This window comes from Citrus clementina, unplaced genomic scaffold, assembly GCF_000493195.1.
Source record: "Citrus clementina cultivar Clemenules unplaced genomic scaffold, Citrus_clementina_v1.0 scaffold_8, whole genome shotgun sequence".
Classification (NCBI taxonomy): Eukaryota; Viridiplantae; Streptophyta; class Magnoliopsida; order Sapindales; family Rutaceae; genus Citrus; species Citrus x clementina.
The window spans coordinates 16,713,961-16,734,248 of NW_006262022.1; the positions used below are offsets into that span (position 1 = coordinate 16,713,961).

At 32.5% G+C, this 20,288-nt stretch overlaps 1 long non-coding RNA gene across 1 annotated transcript; it reads left to right on the forward strand.

The window, feature by feature from the left end:
* Nucleotides 1-11,743: 11,743 nt before the first annotated feature.
* Nucleotides 11,744-12,599, forward strand: LOC18034946. Its single transcript, XR_002904315.1, has 2 exons — nt 11,744-11,810; nt 12,249-12,599. It is a non-coding gene; the product is annotated as an uncharacterized LOC18034946 (long non-coding RNA).
* The last annotated feature ends 7,689 nt before the right edge of the window (nt 12,600-20,288 follow it).

Sequence of the window (20,288 nt, forward strand, 5' to 3'; positions counted from 1 at the left end):
AAGCATGGAAACGTGGGCAATGTCCACGTGGAGCCTTGCAGACCCAGTAAGGGATTTAGGCACAAACCTTTTTCTCTCTCTGTTTGGGGCGTGAACTCTTGTTTTCATTGAGATTGTCTTTACTCACTCACTCTCATCTGCGGGCAGGTTGCAGCCGATCTGCTCTATGGGAGGATTAAATTTTTAGGTCCTCAATGGCTTAAATTGACCTCTCATTCCATTTGTTTGAAATTTGGTGATATGGTGTGTGAATTTCGCGTACATGTTGTCTTTTCACGTGACACTTTATTTTTCTCTCCATGATCTTCGTAACTTCATCATCTTCTCCATCATCGATCAACTCCAACATACCAATAATATCGACCACTCTATTAATACTTTAGCGTAACGTTACTTACGTTAGGATTTGTAGTGTTAACATCTTATGCTATAATATGTAGTCTTGGTTATATTGATTAATTCCCAAATTATAAGGTTATGAGCCCATTTGGAAGTGTGGTGATGACAACCCAACTATTAAGTTGTTTGGTAACACTTGTAACTGGTCTTTGGCAGCTTACTAGATTTTTTTTCTCAGCTTCTACTCCACAGTTATAATTTTTACTCCACAGCAGCTGCAGCTTAAAAGTTACAGCACCTCATTTCCAAACACACCATATGTCTTTGATTGTAATACATACAACTCAAGTCATTTTGTAATTAATAGAGGCCTCTTCTAATTTTTTCAGGGTTGAGTGCTCCTATTAGTGTGTGGGTTCTATCGAAAACCCTGAGAAGAAAATTTTGTAGCTCAATTTGACTCGTGGCAATGAATTTTCTCTGGCTTTGGCCTTTTCTACAAGGAGTAGAGAATAAAGAGTTCCAATATTGAAAAATGACATATGTACCAAAATTTCGTTAAAATCGAATCAATTGATTTTTATTTATTTATTTTTGGTAGAATGGTCCATCACTTAATTTTGAATTAATTTTAACGGAAAATGTTAATTTTGGTAGTTCTGATAAACAGAATTTTGATTCGTATATCAATGTTGTCCAATATTTGAAGATGCCTTCCATAATAAGAAGATACAGTATTTAATGTGTTTTTAATTATTTAAAAAAAGAATCCTACGAAGTGTTTCACTTATTCAAAACATGCAACTAGAAAAGATTAATTTTGACAAGCTATATATAGAAAATTTAATTTCCACTGATTCTATAGATGCTACCTAATTGAGATAGTAAAATATCTTTATATTGAACACAAGAGATTGGTGTTTGAATCCCTCTCACATGGTGTAGAAGGGGTTGAATTATCATTACACTAAATATATACCCAACAAACAATAAATAGAAAAGCATATCTAACTCTAGGGCAGTAATGAATTTTATTAGGGAGATTATATCAGACATTAGCTGAGAATAAATTTTAGAGATCTAGATAACTATTAACTCATAAGCTAACTTTATACTCCAATTTAGGGCTACATGACTTTTATAAAATTTTCCACTCACAACATGCAAAGGCTTATTCAGAAATAATATATCTTTTAAAGTTTTTCCTCAGGGATTTGATTCAAAAGTGTGCTTCTTGATGCAACGAGATGCAATAAATTTTTTATCTCTTTTTGCAGGTTTTCGATATCAAAAGTCTTCTTAACATGCTGCATTATAATGAGTAAGCATTATTAAGAACTTGAAGAGACATTAAAACCCTAACAAACCTTAAGCATGATGAAAAGAGTAGAGAGACATAAAAGCGATACTATATTATAAAGAAAACAAACAGTGTCTGCTTCAAAGATGTGGGAAGACACAGAAAAGATAATGTAAACAATTGAAGGGGTGACCCTTTAGCATTGAATTGATCATATAATTATATTCAAATAAATTATATATTAAGTATATGCCATATTGGCTGCGCTAGCACTAGTAGAAGCCTGAAGTCCTGAAGAGATATTTTAAAAAATTGGACCATGAATCATGTTTCTGTTTTCTCAGTAGTGCTAAACAACCTGTGCAGGCCATTGTCTCTCTGTTGCTCTGGAATCTGCGCACATGACCACTAGACCCATCTAACATGCACAGGCAAATTTTTTTAATCACTATAATTAGGGATGACAATGGGGAGGGGAGGGGAGGAGACCAATCTCCCCGTACCCATCCCCGATATTTTGCTTATGTCTTCGTTCCTGTCAAAATTACTTGAGAGAATCTTTATTTCTTCCTCGAATAATAACAGGGGATCCCCGAAGGTCCCCGATCCCCGAATAACTAATACATTTTTTTTTTGTTTTTGAGTTAATTATATTAAAATAAAAAATTTAAATAAAAGTAAAGTTTAAAATATATCTTGCATTAATATCCATTACAAAAGTCACATATATTAAATTAGTAAGTAACGCAGCATGCAAGGGATACAAACTTCTTTTACAAATTATTGTGAACAAATTAATAATTTAATACAAAATTGTTACAAATAAAATCGAATTTAGATTCAAAATTAACTTTTTCAATGGTGGCGTGGACACTTTATAAATGTGGACTATTCCCTTTACAACACAATAGTTAAGTCGGAGCAAATCAAGAGCAAATATTAGATTAGATTAGATTAGATTAGATTAGATATTAAAATTGTGATTCGTTGTGGGCAATAATAACATCTAAAAATAAATAAAAAATAGATTTAAGTTTAAAATATTTAATGAATATTAAAATTAAAACAAAATTTTTGGGCTAATAGAATCTACCTGGTCTTTTTAATGTCCTAAATAAAAATTTAAGACTTTAATTAGTTAATTAGACCTAAAAGTTTAATAATATAAAGATTTTGATATTTGTTATTTTTACCAATATTTACAATTTTATAATTCAAATTTTATAATTTATTTACTAATAATTTTAAAAAATAAAAATAAAATGGAGAAATGGGTAGGGGATGGGTTTCTACCTCATCTCCGTCCTCTCCCCGAATAAGAAATTGAGTAAAAAATTTTCTTCATCCCTTCTCCGAATAAAAAATTAGGTATGACATTATCCCAAATACCCTCTCCGAATAGAAAAAATTCCCAAAAATACCCGTCCCCATGAGAATTTTTGCTACCCCTAACTATAATATCTTAATTTGCTGTGTAATAAAGAAGGAGCAGAAAGCAGCACAGGTCTGAGAGAATGACTAAACTGCATGCAGATGCAAGTTGCTTTTTAATTATTTAATCATTTTTTATGTCGTTTTGTTATTAATCAATTGATTTCTAGAGTAATATACTATTTGTTTATTATATGCTAATAATATGTATATTGTCTCTGTTGCGTACCATGTAATTATATTTAATTGAAGTTGTACTTTAAACTAAATTTATATTATGGCATGGCTTTTCATTAGATTATATGCTGATAAGGTAATCATTTGTGTAACTTTGACTAAATAATTATAGTAATATATATCTAAAAATGCTTAAAAAAGAACTTCCAAATTCCTCCTTAATTGTGCTTTATTACGTGCACGGGTAATTTTTAAAAACCTCCCCTGAGGTTTGGGCTTGTTGCAAGTAGATGGCGAGAATTGATTTATTTGTAAAAAACTCTCTGCCGTCAGTTAAGTTTAACATTGACCGTTAGTTGACCGTGCAAAGACAATATTACCCTTAACAATAGTTTGTAAACGAAAATAACTAAAAAAAAACTAAAATTATTGGTGCAAAAAGCACAAACCCTATTTTTTGATAATTTTGTCCTTGTCAATTCTAAAAATTTACAATATCATAGTTAAAGATTATGACTATTTCATTTTTAAATTTTTAATTTTAGCTTTCTTGTAGGAATTTTAAGGAAATATCAATAATTTAAAGAGGATTTTTTAATTTTTTAATTTTAACTTTTTTATAGAAACTTTAAGAAAATATCAATAATTTAAAAAGTGTAAAATAGCTAATAATTTTGGTTTTTTTTATAGTTATTTTCGTTTATAAACTATTGTTAAGGGTAATATTGTCTTTGCACGGTCAACTAACGGTTAATGTTAAACTTAACTGACGGTAGGGGGTTTTTTACAAATAAATCAATTCTCGCCATCTACTTGCAACAAGCCCAAACCTCAGGGGAGGTTTTTAAAAATTACCCTTACGTGCACAAAGATTCAATATCAAGAATTATGCGCGTCCAGCATGATAGTGCAAATGTATACATATCAGAGAGAGAAACTATTGTCGGGCATGCATATATATTGCCACGGCTGTCAGGTTATGATATTGTAGATTTCGAATTTATACGTTTGCATTTTATAAAATTTAATTAATTTTTGGGTTGCTTATACTTTATGTCACAATTTAATTAATTATTGGGTCAAGCATGGTGGTTAATTATGTGATAAAAATCCAGAGACAGTAAAATGGGTTAGTGGGCCATGATCATGTAGTATCAAATTTAAATTAACTCAAACACATCCTATTTAACAATTATGTCAAAAAAAAAAAATTAAAACATAAATTCGATATGTAAGATAATCGTGTGACACAAAACAACCCATTCAATAATAAGGTAATAGTGAAGCCTAGGAAAGAATCCTAGATTCCTGGTACTCCTTCAAATTATCAAATAAGAAGCACAAAAAAAAATTCCATACATAAACTAGCTGGAGATAAATTATCTATAGATTAATTTGATTACATATGATAGCTTTGCCCATTATGTTACAGCTAGCTGAAGCTAAGGACTATGGACAACTCAAAATGACAGACCTTGAAAGCTTATCTATATATAAATAATGGAAATCGAAAGTAATGCAAAATTATTTCACCTGGACGTGAGAATTTGTTAGCAGCAAAATTATTTCAACAGGTTATATACATGAATTGAAAATTTAATCAAAAAACTGAAACAATATACAGATATTTCTGAAGAATATTAATGTGAGGACAGTAAGAATTTTTTGGTGTTGAGTGTTGTTAATGCGGTGGTTCTTGGCAGGTTTTTGCCCATACTCAGCCAGCTTATTATAATTTGTTTTTGGTGGTATCATATTTCTGCTGCTGCAATAATATTAATGCCCTGAATGATTGCAATTATTTATTTATTTAATTTTGTTGCTCATCATTGAGAGTACTGGAGACACTGCATGCTTAGGATTTTTGACGTAGCGTGTTGTGTGTTGTGAGCAGTGTATTTTAAGGAGGCCTAACTTGAACTGTAGATGTTTATTTTCAGCGTATAATATATAGTTTCGAAATTTATGACGAGACGAACAAAATCTAGAATAGCCTAAGTTGTTATGCCCTATGGTCGAGTAGGAAATTCCATTTCTTTTTTTGTCGTCTTCTAGTTCTAAAATTTTTTATCTTTTTTTTTTCTAAAACTCGGATTTAAGTGCCGTTTGTTTTCCTTTTCTTATTTTACTTAGGAGAATTTAATTATTATATTATATTTTAGATTTGCCTAATTTAGTAAATTCGCGATATTTAAACTTGTTATAAAAGGAACTTAAAACCCTAATATTATTCATTCAGACTTTTAATAAGATTTTAACATTATTCAAAAACCTAATTTCTTCTATCAGCAAACCGGACAATGTTTCCGTTTCGTCAATTTTTATTTCTTTGTTTTATTGTTTACGGTTCGATCTCTAGCTACATGTTATAATAGTTAGTATCATGATATGTACATATATATGCACCTTCCCTTGTACATAAAAGGTCAGGGGAGTTATTATAAAACATGAGTAGTTTGTAATATGAAAGTTGAACTTTTCACATTGATGGTTTTCATTAAAATAAAATGTCAAATCTTAGGTAACTAATCATATTAAGTCATATCAGTCTATATATATATAATTAATTTGTGATTCCCCGATTGAATTTAAAATGGAAAATTTATAAAAATAACCATAAAATTTTTTCTATTTTCACAATTAATCCTCTAAATTTTTTTCTATCAACATTAGTCAAACACACGGTTTTCTCCTCAAATTACCCTTGTTTACAAACCAAAAGCAACTTTCTTTCTCCCCTTTTATCAAACCAAACGCAGCTTTCCAGTCTTGAATCATCACCGGCGACGTCCAAAGGCAACGATAAACCGACGGCGAAGAGTAAAAGTGAAATCCGATCATAATCTATCCGGATCCAACACTAATCGGCATCACTTAGTGGTATGAGTTATTTTCTGAACTTGTTCGAGAGTTTTAGTGCGGTTGCTTGCTGCGAGTCATGGGTGAATCTGCCTTTTGGTGCGACAGGCACCTTGTCCCACCAAGAGGCAGATTCATTGCAACTGACTATTAATTTGATAGTGCTCAAATAATTTATTTATTTTTATAATTTCAGGCTTAATGGATTCAGTTGTACTTGAATTGTATTATGATGGTTGGTGGGAGACGTTAGAGGATGGCCATATGGAGTATGTGAATAGTAAAAATAGAGTTTTTTTCGTTGGGAAAAATTGTCTGTTCGATCAGTTTTTGGCAAGAGTAGACGAGGTGTTACAAATAAATCCTAATGAATATAATATCACAATGAAGACAACTTTGAGGTCTAGTAACACATTATATCGTATATGTGCACTGCCCATGGATATATTTGATGATGAAATGGTGAGGGTTGTGGTACATATGGCATCTAATGTAGCCAATTTTGGATGCATTCCTATATTCGTTAACACATCACCTCGAGTTCCGAGCGAAAATATTGAGCCACATGTCGATACAGACACTTCCTTTAGAGCAAATATGTCTGGCCCCAATAATGAAGAAGAGATGTTGCCAAGGACAATGTCGCTGCAGCAATATTACTCTCCAATCCACGACAATTATGACAATATTGATGACAACGGCATTACGTTACAGGATGTTGGAGAAGAGGTATTTCCAATAACGATGTCATTGGAGCAACGATATTCTCTGTATCACAACATAGGAAAGTCCAGTAACCAAGCACCATTCTACAATTGACAAGCGAATCAAATGCTTACCAATTTGAAACCATAACTGATCCTCACGGCTGTCTTCTTCATGAGCCACTTGCCTCAGTAAAAGATTGTGCAAAATTACCCCACTAAATGGAAAGTTTCGACTCTCCAAGAAATGCCCAAATATGTTCTTCTTGAACAGATTCAACTGTCGCTTTGTTAATATTTGCTCGATGGCTTTTACGACTGAAGATAAATTACACATGCTCGAAATTTGACCCAGAAAGTGATCGGCATAACGAAAATACATCTTGCCTGGTTCGATTTCCGATGATTCTGATTTTCGCCATGTATCTGTAATATTTATAACATTATTACATTGCATTTACAACAAAAATAAAAGAAATTGACTTGACAGAAAAAAAAAATTAAACCTACTGTAATTTGGTGCGACAGCACAACAACCGTGCCTCCTCCTCCACGCCAGCGGCAACTTTTTCACCCATGCACCACACCAACAACTTCACCCATGCACTCAACATCATAAACCTTTCAATCTTCACTCACTATCACCAACACAACACAAAAACCACAACATAGAAGAAGAATAGAAAATAGAAATTTAGGGTTTTTGACCTAACCTTTAATTTCAGCTCTTGACCGAAATTTTGGTGATGTTTGCTGCCAAGAATGACTTCGGGAAGCTGCAAGCGACGAGTGAACATGTTGGGAGGGAATTCGACGGTGAGAGAAAGAGAGAGAGAGAGAGAGAGAGGGGAAGAAGAGGAAGGAGAGGAGGGAGTTATGAGAGGGGTATTTTCGGCACCAGAGGGGAGTTTTGGCTAATGTTGATAGAAAAATTTTTAGGGGGTTAGTTGTGAAAATAACAAAATTTTTTAGGTTACGTTTGTAAATTTCCCTTAAAATACGAATACTTGAAGCAAATTATTTTGTTTGTGATTGCTACTCTTATATAATATATGTTATAACTAAAGTAGCTAGTCTTTTTTTTTTTTTTGAAAAGAAAGTAAACCTTTCATTCAAACAAGAATAACAACACTGTCTAATACAAGCTGTATGTCTGCTGGAAAAGAGTTTTCCCAGACTGCAGCAATATCTTTCTCTAAAGCGAATTTTGCTAGAGAATGGGCATGAGCATTACAGCCTCTAGGTACAAAATTGACTTTAACAGACTGAAAATTCCTACAGAGGAACTGGATTTATGAAATTATCCAGTGAGTTGCTGTTTTGCTGTCCGTTGTGTTGTTAACAAGCTCCACCACCTTCTTACAATCTGATTCAATGATCAAACATGGGAGGGCTAATTTCCTGGCCACCTGAAGACCCCACTCCACTGCTTCAGCTTCTGCAATACTGACGTCTTCCTTTAACTTAGACTGGTTTATACCTGCAGCTATAATCTTGCCTTCTGAGGTTGTTATAACTGCTGCCAAACCAACCTTCTTCTCTTGGCTATTGGTGACTGCATCGACGGATATTACAATTTTGATATCTTTGGGTGTGGTTCATGATTAGCTTAGCAGTATAGCTTGACCATACCCAACTTGTTGATAAAGAGAAGCAATTTCAGAAGAAACTAAATAGAATCTCACCCATGTGCGGGAGGAATTCGAATCCAATGCTCACAGTTTTTGTGCTGGTCGTTTTGTAGTCATTTGCCACACATTCATTTATAAAATATACCATTATGATTTAATGAACTATATTTCTTATTTAATAATTACTAATCACAATTTGCAAAAAGATTAGTATAAAAAGTAAAAAAATGAGATTAGCACTAAATTCAATAGTATTAGGAGATATATTCTCAGGAATGTTGAAGATCATCTCAATCAAAATAATGAAAAGCAATTATGTGAGCCAAAATCAATACCGTTATGACATTCGTATATGGTAAGTACTATTATCATTATATATAAGGCGAGTTCTTGGCCATATGGAACGAAAATATATCCAAATTATATTGATTGATCGTTTTCCTTTTATATCGTTCATAATCTTGTATAAATCGGATTTTGAGCCACATTGAGGAATATGAGTTGAATTTATCTTTTTCCTAAAATTATCAATATACTCATATTTTGATATCAAAAGTCATGGAGGGAGAAATCTTTAAAAATTAAAGATAGCTAATCATATGAAGAGAGAAGATCATAATTCTGCATATACGTACGCAATATGAGTACTAGAATTTCAATGTACTGACAAAGGAACATATATAATTGGAAGTAGCCCAGCATGATAAACAACAATACCTAAGTCTTTTTTTTTTTTTTTCAAATTATGTTTGTGTATGTATATATATTTATATATATAAGTCCTTTTCTTATTTTGGTGTCTTTATTATTATTAATTTTTTTTTGCGAATATGGTTTAGTGTATACATGCTATTAAATCACATATTTTATAGTCTATTAAAAACTGACTCTATTAAACCATATGATTTATCAGTGTCTTCACATTAAAAAAATGTGAGTGTCCTAATTTTTTTCCTTGCGAACACGCCATTAAACTGTGTAATTTAATAGAGTCAATTTTCAGTATTATTAAACTGCATTGCTTAATAACGTGTTTGTGTTAAAAAAAATTGAGAGCATCCACACCTCAAAATGATTACTCACACACACGATCTGTTTAGTTTATATTTCAGATTTGTATGAAGTATAAATGGGGCCACATGACGTTGTGAGGGTTTCAAAGATCGAGCATCAAATCTTGCATAATTTGGTCGTGCAATTTTGTTTGCAAGTATTTGTTAAATGTGAACAACTGAATGTAGCCAAACACATAAGCTTGCAATTGCTTCTATGACGAGGGAAGCAATGTATGGTTAATCAAAAGGAAAAGAAACACAATAAATTTTTTGAAGATCACCGGTGTCTGACATCTTTTCAAGCTGGCAACAACACTGTGCCTTGAATAATATAAAGTTGAAGAAGTGATATTTTAAGTTTTGATAGGTACGGGTGCAATAATTGTATTAAAGATAAATCTTAAAAGCCTCTTTCAGGTTAAATGCCGACTGGGACTTGAGATAGATGCTCGTAGATGGACTAAAGGATCTAAGAGTGGGCTAAGAAATTAAAGAAATGATGAAAGAGTTTGCATATTCCAATAAGACCTTGACTCTCAAACCAAAACCTAAGGCCAGCTAATGGTTACGGACTGCCTGGCTCAGCAGTAAATTTAAAACAAGACTTAAAAATGATATAACACAATTTTGTTAAATCATTGCATTCTACGTGAGTGAAGAAAGTTATATTATCGTGCCATCAGCCTCTTTGTGTGCTCACTAGGGATAATAGGAAAGCCCACCGGCGAACTAAAGCCTGACCTGAGCGTGTATTCAAGCATAGAGTTAAAAATATATTCAAATCAATGAAAAGACTTCACCTATTTGATAATTAGTTTGCACTACTCTATCAAAGATGATTTAAGCATCTTGCAAAAATATATTAAAATGAGTTTCAATGATACATCTTGGCGTCTGATATAGTGTTGGGGCTTTTAATTTCATCATGACAAATTAGATGGCCAGTGTGAGACATTATAAAATTTTTCAGATTACATTTTTTTTTTCAGATTTGATTATCTCTAAAAACTATTATTTTTTTTTCTTCCAATGCCTCTTCCTCTATTTGTTAATTTCTCATTTACGATGATGAAATCATTTCTATAAATTAAATGTGTGCTTTTAATATCAATTATTTCTTATGAATTTAATTTTAATCAATCAAATTCTCTCATAGCGCTGAAATCACCCTAAAAAAATAATTTATTTTGTTCATTCTAAGTTCAATTTGTAAGTTCAAAGAAATTATTATTCAAATAATAATAAAAAAGTTAAAAACATATTTTATAGAGATCATTTAAATAAATAAAACATTACTCATTTTTATTCTCTGATTCTCATTTCCATTACTCCATAAAAAAATTGGTTTACAAAATGAAACTAAACACACCTTTATATATCTTCCCTAGCAAAGGACTGCCTAGCCCACAAAAATAAAAAAATTTGCATAGATTAATAAGTATTAAGTAGTTATTGTAATACTTTTCTTGAAGCTTGATCTTATTTTTGTTTTGTGAAACTTGAGGAGACCCCACTAAGTTGAATTGTTGTCTCCAGCTTTGATAATGATAGACATTTTAAGTGTGATTTCATATTCCTTAAATGGATGACCAATTTTTACTTTCACATGTTTCAAGCTAATTGTTACACCACATGACCATCTACATGATAAATGCTGTGGGAGAGAAATTCTAGAATAACACTTAGGTGGCTAGCATTATTCTTTATATTATTATAGTGAAAACATCGGTGATCACTGACGGAATTGGTGAGTACGATCATACATTTTGGGCTGCGAAGTATTTTTTAATTGTGGGCCAATCCCAGATAAAGTTGGGCCAATTTCTCCGAATCTATGCCCAAGGACATCTGACTTTGTTCAAGACATGAATAGACTTTTCAACTTGATTAGTTGAATCCATTAGTGAGGATACCATCGGATTCTCTTAACAAGTGGTGGGGCAATACGTCATCAATATGCATGGCACAAAGTCAATCAAAATGTCCTTTCACTCAAGACTTTAAGAAAAAGAAAATTCTAAAAGAGTGACACTTGGACATATCTTATGCCAGAAGCTAATTCCAATAAAGAAACCTTACCAACCAAAAGCCAAAATGAGCGGACAAGATTGAACCAACTTTAATAAAGTTTTGATCTTAGGTAACCAGAGTCGTCAACTAGGGTTTCAAAGAATCATGCATCAAACTTCAAAGCACTATATATACTAACATAACGAACAAGAGTTGGAGCATCACAATGAGCTTAAAATTGGGTAGCCGCAAATAGGGAGTAATGGAGAGGGAGTTGAAGGATATTGGGAAGGTTTTGGTATGGGTGAGTAGGGAAGATAATTTAACTAAGTAATAATAATATCACTTTTTTCATTATTACTATTTACTTAAGGAATTTGTATATCTTCCCTACTCCACCCATGCCATAGGTTTCCCATTATTCCTCCCTCTCCTTATCTCACCTCTGTTCCAAGAAGTATACTCTATATGGGTTGCTTATAATTTCATTGCCTTTGTGTTTAATTGTCTATTTTATGCTAATCATATATTTGTCTATTTGTTAATAAGGAAACATGCTTGTCTAATAAGCTTTCATACACACACACACACACACACTAATATTTCATATATTGACACATGATTTTTCCCTCACATCCACGTTACGCACACATTTTTGTTTAAAACTTTTAACTGCGTTATTTTGATTGTACCTTTATGTATGTGTCTCATGGGATTGCCAATTAATGTTGTAGCCTTGCAGGTTTTGCTTGCTGGTTCTTTGTCCACATAAACGAACCAAAAGAAGAGAAAGAAAAAGGCTTAATTTAGCTACTAATTGGAATTTGAAGCAGAGAGTTCAGATATCAGGGTCCTGTTCCTTATAACCCACAAAATATGGTTATAAATTTATGTAGTTCAGTAAGTGTATATGTAGGATCCAACTTATGCTCTCTTAGGTTTGAGAGCACGGGTTTTACCAATTGGCTCATAGTCCATTGGTAACATTTATGTTCTCATCAAACTTGAAAATATGTGTTGGAGTCTTTATTAAGATTCATATTCTCCTCTCAATTTAATTGAATAAAGAGTAGACGGTTGAGTTGTACAACAATAGACTGGATTGTAATATACATGCGAAAACAAAAGAAGGTATAGAGAGAGTTGTAACATAGGCATTTGTTGAAACCCAGCTTGTGCGTTTCAATCAACTTTATTTGGTTAGGCAGATTCATGAGCTCTGTATGAGCTTTGTATGTACATGTACAGAAACTCGATTGATTCACATGAACAGAAATCAAATCAATAAATACATAACCAATAATTTTTTCCCCGTGTTCCATCGCAACAGTATCTGATAATATAGGAACATTTAAAAGAAATGACAGGACACATGTTACAAACTCACGGGGTAAAAGATTCAATAAAAATGACGAAAATAAAAGCTGGAAAAGAATCAGAAGATTTGCATTAATCATGTTTGGCATTGGCCCAGCACCCTGCAAGTGGAAAATCTTTGATGTGAAGGGATGTAAGTGTGTGTATAGATGCTTATTAAGGGCTGACATCATGCTGAAATAAAATAAGTCACAGTAAATTTGTACATGATTTTTTTTTTTTAAATTGCACACCCATCAAGTGTGCCATAATTGTACAAGTGAGGCAATTTTATAACATTATAATAATGGGGAATAGAGTTCCAACTTCGAATATCTTGTATCTTCTCAAAAAATATTAACTTTTAAAAATTTTATTTTTGCCTACATTCTCCACTAAGGCCAAAAGCATCTAATTAAACAAGTCCTTGGAAAAGCAGCTTGATAGTATCACGATTCCACTTTATTTCATTGGAATGCAAAGTGACAGCTTAGCAAAAATGTACTCTAATAGGGAAGACACAATCAGCGTTAATTAATTGCTTCAAAGTTAATTAAAGCACTTTAATGCTTAATTAATTTAACTGCATGTAGAAGGGTGATAGTTGGGTAATAATAAATAGAATTTTGCCGCGTATCAATTGGATGTTGGGGCCACAACTTTTGGTTATACATATTTTTCTTAAGATTTTCTTTTCATTTTTCAATTTGACAATTTGTTACATGTTAGTTCTTAAAATGAGAGATTGTGAAATTAATATATACGACTTATTCTTTTATTATTTTTGTAATATTTAAAAATAGACTTATCATAAAAAATTTAAAAAAAGAGGGATAAATTAATCATTTGTTCCATAATTTATCTTAGGAATATATGTGTATATATATATATGTTTAAAAAAATAACAAAAAATATAAGAAAAATATTTTATTGTTACTTTTTTAAACGTATATTTCTTATATTTGGTACTTAGATTTTTTACTTAAATTTGATTTATTTAATTTATAATAAGCATGAATAAAAATAAGAAACACAAAGTATGCAAGCAACCTCCTTTTCCTTTCTATTAGTGAAATTCTATCTATTTCTTTCTTGGAAAATTGTGGTCGACTCCGACTAGATGACCTGGGCTTAAAAAGAACAGGCTTTTTGACGCCTAGCCCGTAAACTAGCCCCTTAAAAACCTATTACTTAATGAGGATTTGTTACGTGGGAATAATTTTCGGGAACCTGTTGAGAGGCCTATTTATATTACAGGCTCCAAGGCTGTTTTTTATACCGCCCCGGCACATCCGAAGCGAGTGATTATTCTAAGCCCTTAGCTGCTGGCTTAAAGTTTGGTACTGCATGCGGCCCCAATGGCCCTATTTTCTCTTCTTTCCTAGCCCCACAGACAACCATCAACCGTTTGTTGTGTTTATAGAAGTTGCTGTCCCTGGAATGCACTTCGTATGCATAACCCAATTTCTTTGATTCGTCTCTTGGTGGAGAGAAAAGGAACGAGCACTCGTGAAGTGATCCTTTTCAAGAACATGCGTGGAAATAGCCTTATTGTGTTTGAGATTTTCCGTTTTTGCGTGGTTAATGCCCATAAATCTCATAAGAGGTACCCAAAGATTCATAGTGAACTGACAAGTCAAGGTCCCGAAAAGGATCACTAATGAAATACCACATCTAGAAGCCTACTGACAGAGCTGGGCGGGGAGGCAATACTTGTTATCAGGTCAGTAAGACACGTGCAGCTGGTTCACTCACATAAGCAAGGTCTACTATTGGTGCAGTCTCAAGCTCTGCCGATCATTTTCTTATAATGCTTGAGGAGTAGTTAATTGAATTTTTTTTTTCTGCTTCAATTCTAGGCGCTTGTCTACTTCTTTCATTGACATGAACTGCTTGTTTGTCCTTGGTTCATAATAAAACTGCACTTGTGAAACATTGATGGTCGGTCAGTTACATGTCCATATGCTTCTGAAACGTTGCTATTGGAACTATTAATTGAGAGCATAATCACTAAAAAGATTATGATAATGTGTTGAGAATAGAAATATATCCGTAAATGATAGATATTAAAAAGACGACTAATTACATATTGTCAAATCGAATCTCTCAATATATGTGAAGGGAGGTATAATATCAACATTGATCTTTTTTTTTTAATATATTAGAGAAAATAATTAAAAGAAACCACTTATAATTTAAGAATCTATGTCCGAACTCGTATAAGTGTGCTCAAAAAGCATATGTACACACTCGCACTAAATGATAGATGTCAAAATCAAATAATGGAAGGAAATTTGGTCAATTTTACCAACATATTTGACATTGGCTCTTTCCCTCTGCTCATACATCCAGCCATTACACGATCCAATTTTCCTGCCATCTATGAGGGGATCTCTATCTTGTTTCTCCCTTCTTGACTTTTGATAATCAAGGGGAGGCACCACTGTCAAAGGAAAAACGTTTATGATTTGAAGCTCATTGGATTTGAACTGTAACATTCCACTGTTTTGGTCTCCAGCAAGATGCAAAGAAAATACATAAGTGCAGAGAAAACTGAAAAATCAAGGTAGGAATAAAAGTGAAGAAAATAAATAGTTTATATTTTAGTTGTTTGGCACCTCTCGCTCGTAGTCTACTTTTTTTTTTTTTTTTGCTCTGTTGATAATATATTTCTCTAACAGGTTACTATTGTACAACCGTTTTTGAAAAAAAATTAAATGATGAAATTTCAAAAAGCACTTGACATCCTTACTCTCCTAATGAAATTTCAACCTACATTTTTTTCTTAGTACAGGTATTATATTATATTCTTGAAAAATTGACTATATAAAAACATCATATATAGAGCTCAATGTCTTTCCTTCACTATTAGAATTAGGAATAATTGCAGAGACAACAACAGCATGCCACATCGTGAGCTTCATCTGTTGCTCTACTTGATGGAAGAGGCTGCTATACACAATTTTACTTTAATTAGTTTTCGCATGTGAAGCTAAAGAAGTCCACAATAATAAAATAATACCTACAGATGAATTGAAAATGAGGAAAATTTGTACCAAGAGTTATTACAACGTTCAATAAGTTAAAAGAGGATATTATGGGGAAAAACTGTAGAGTTCATAACTCTCATTTTACTACTCAAAGAAGAAATTCACTCTACACTCAACATAACTTCTTTTATTGCTTATAAGAAAGCCTGCTTTGGATACATTACCGAGTTTACAATGAGGGATTTATATAGCAACACAAATGCTACCCACACCACACGCATTATTTTATTTAATTTAAATCAGTACGACACAAAGCTTATTATCTCATACACTAAGCAAATCTATTAATGAAAATAATTCCCCTTCGCACACTTAGCCTTCCCTAACACACCAAAGCTTACCTAACAAACATCATTATGTAATCCATGATGTCGTTAGTCATTATTAATTTGACATTGATTTTTAACACTCCCCCTCAATGTCAACTTCCATCTTTTTCATTATGCTAAGTTGTCAATGAAAGTTTTCAAACTTTCTAGCACTCAAACTTTTTGTTTCAATTTTATATTGCAAGACTTTTCCTCGATAAAATGACAACGTACCTCCACATGCTTAGTTCTTACATAAAAGACTGGATTATGAACTAAACGAATTGCTAATTGACTGTCACAATACAACAGAACAATATAGTCGATTGGTTGATATAAATTGTTCATCAGTTGTATTAACCGTGTACTTTTTTAAGCTGTCATTGCTCCTACTTGATACTCAGCTTCTGTCATTGATAAAGACATAGTCGGTTGTCTCTTACTATACCAAGAAACTATTCTAGAACCTAATTTAAATATATATCCCAAGGTTGATTGACAAGTATCATGATCTCCTATATAGTTAGCATTGCAACAACCAACTAGCTTCCAATTTTCACCTTTCTTATCATAGTCAATTGTACAGTTCATATACCTAATATTCGCCAAATTGCCTCCAAATGTGACTTCTTTGGATTTTGCATATATCGACTCATTACACCAACTATATAATGATGTGATCCAGAGTGCTCAGAGTATTAAAGATCCATTGCTTGTTCTAGAAGGGCTAATTATGAAACCACAAGCTAAGAAGATCAAGGAAGCAATGCAAGGATTTGTTCAAGCTACTTTGGATGAATTCAATTCAAATTCAATTTACAAGAGACTGATATTCAAGATGGGCTTGAAAGAGGAGGAACCGGCCTTGGTATACTTAATTCAAGCTAATTAGGTGGTGAGCATTGGAGATGATGATTATTAAAGTAAAAGAAGGGCTATAAAATCAATTCTAAAGTTTTAGTGCATTCTTCATGTCAAGAGCTTCAAAACGGCCTATTGGGGGCCCAAATCCGGCATCATATGCTCAAGTCACGGCTTGTTTAAGATCAATGGCTCTGCAGGCCAAGGCCCGTGCAACTTTGAGTTTTAATTTTAGGGGTTTTTTTTCGTGTTTTTAAGTTAAATTAGGGTTAGCCACCTTACATAGACACTCTTTTATGTTCTTTTAATGCACCTTTGGTAATCTTGAGTTTGATATCATTGGAGAAGATTTTTTTTCTCAACTTTTTCTTAAAAGAACTTTTGACTTATCAAAAGAGTTGCTAACCTTTGTGGTGTCCTATTTAGCAATATGGGTTCTTGAGACTTAACTTCTTCAGGGGTTTGGATATTTTATCTGAATTATGATTATATTGGCTTTCTTGGGTTCTTATAAATCTAGTTGTGAGTTTTTCTAGATAGATCTAGAGAGGTGTTATTGTGAATTCAAATGCTATTAGTGTTAATGTGTAAATATACATAACAAATAATATAATGATGAATATTCAAGAGTGTCTCCACATGAATTGATGTTATCAGACTTGCTACAGTAATCTTAACAGTGCAGATTTTTTCAAAGTAAAATGAGACAACTAATGAAACTAATAAAATAACTAAAATGCAATAAATGACATAAAATAAAGAAAACTTTCACAACAAACACAATGATAAAACCAATGAGAATGGGGGCAGTTGAGTGATTAAACTCTCTTAATGATTTTTACTGTTTCCTCTAATTTTAGGCTCGGTTGCTAGAGCATATGATACAACATTGGGCAGAATCCTTATGTATCCTCAGCTGTCGCTTGTTGGGTGTCTTATATCTCCATGCAACTTAACAATAACCAATTGTAAGGTCATTGTTAGTCAACATAAGATATAATATTACAAGCTCAAGTTTTATTTATCCTACAAGGTGAATCCCTATATTTTGTTTATCACTAATTTTATATTAAGCATGACCCATTTGGAATCAAGTGAAACTTAACTCTTGAAACCCAATCTAAAACCAAGTATTGCTTTGATATGTTCTGCTAAGATAGACCATTTTGTGACTTTTTCTTAGCTTATATCATTAAATAAGTGGTCAACCGAAATAATAAATAGAATAAGTTTTTACCAAAACAAAGTGTTATAGAAAACATGCAGCAACATATAAATTCAGTCAAGAAACTATTAAGATTGTCTATCACTCAACCACAATTAAATTAGTTCATGATCTGCAAAAGTAAAATAAACAAGAGAGTTTTAGCCATCAAATACAACCCTATGATTAAAGAGTAAACAAGACAACAAGAGAAGAATAAGAAGGACTGAATTATACAAATTCTCTTTTGATGCAACCTTAATTCTTACTTTTGAATTTTGTTTTGTCCTTGTTTACTTTCAGTTTTTGTTCTTGGTTGACGACCCCCTCTTTTCTTTATGTGTGTGCTTCTTTTATAACTGAAAATTAGGGTAATCTGAAGTTTAGGGCACGTATCTTTCAGATTAGGAAACTTCAGATTGCAATCTATTAAGTGTCTCGCGTGAAATCTTTTCTGTCAATGCTCCAAGATTGCTATAGCAATGGTTGCTACAACAATGGCTACAACATCTGCATTATTCTAGACTTGCTTCAATTCTTCTACAACCATGTTCTTTTGTTCTTTTTGCAAGCCCATTGTAACAACATCATTTTCTTGAAATTCAAGCTTCCAATTACCTACAATAATGCATAAGATTTAAGCACACAATTATTCGAATTCAAACAAACTTTATTAAAATTAAACTAAAATGGATGTTGATACAAACTATTATTAAAATGCAACAAACCACATCATTTACTCTCTAAGTAATCTTGATTTAAGTATAGATGTGCCATGATAACTCTCATTTCATAAATTTATCAAAAGGGTTCTCATCAGTTGGTATAAGAGCTTAGGCACCAAGGTCAGATTCATCTTGTTTTAATTGTTCTTCATGCTTGTTTGAGATTTTTCATTATTGTTCTAGTATTAAAAAAAAAAAAGTGAACAGTGCCACATGAATAGTGCTGTGTGAACAATGCTGCGTGAATACTATTTTTAGGATTTCTTTTTATCAATTTTACATCCTCGTGGTTTATTCTCCTCAAATCCACAAATTTTATCTATTCTTTTTTCTAAATTCATTTAATTTTCAATTATTTAATGTTTAAAAAAATTGGGCGGTAGTAATAATATTAATAGGAATAATAACGATGATGATGATGATCATCATATTTAGTGATCTCCTTTATTTCTTTGTTTTGTTAATCTTGTTTCCTATTTTCTTGTTCCTTTATTTCTTTTTTTTTTTCATTGTTGTTAAAAGTGGTAAAAGGCAAGAGTGTGAGAGTACAACTTCGTGTAAAAGCCTATTTGAGTGTAAACATGAGTGGAGTGATATCTCGAGTGTAAACACATGAGGCTTGTGAGGTTTATTAACTTTTTTTTTTTTTGCTAACATCTCTTTGTATCTTACTTCAAATAACTAGTATGAATGATTAAAGTGAGGTGCCATTTTTCACGATTGACCTTATTTTAACTCTGAAGGAAACACCAAGCATTTGAGATGATGAATATAAGGTTTGAAGAGATAAGAGGCCACTTGAGGCAACATGGGGCTGCAATTGAGAGTATTTAAAGGGAGCAAACTAATAGAGATTGTAATGGGCTAGAATGATGAAAAAAGATATAATAGGGGAAATAATAGGCGTAGATATGAGCCTATGGATGAGTATGAGGCAAATAATGAATTTTGGGAAGATGATAGTGATGATCGAGCATTCGAAGTAGATAGGGATAAAATGAGATGTAGAAGAGGTAGGCAAGAGAGGGGATATAAGAAAGATGATGAGGATAGAGATCTGGGTAAAATCAAAGTGACCATTCCTTTATTTCACGGAAACAGTGACCCCAAGGCTTACTTGGAGTAGGAAAAGAAAGTTGAGTTGATCTTTAATTGTCACAATTATTCAGAGGAGAAAAAGGTGAAGTTAGCAATTATTGAATTCACTAACTATGCTATTATTTGGTGGGATCGGTTGGTGAATAATAGGAGGAGGAATCGTGAAAGGCCTATAGCTAC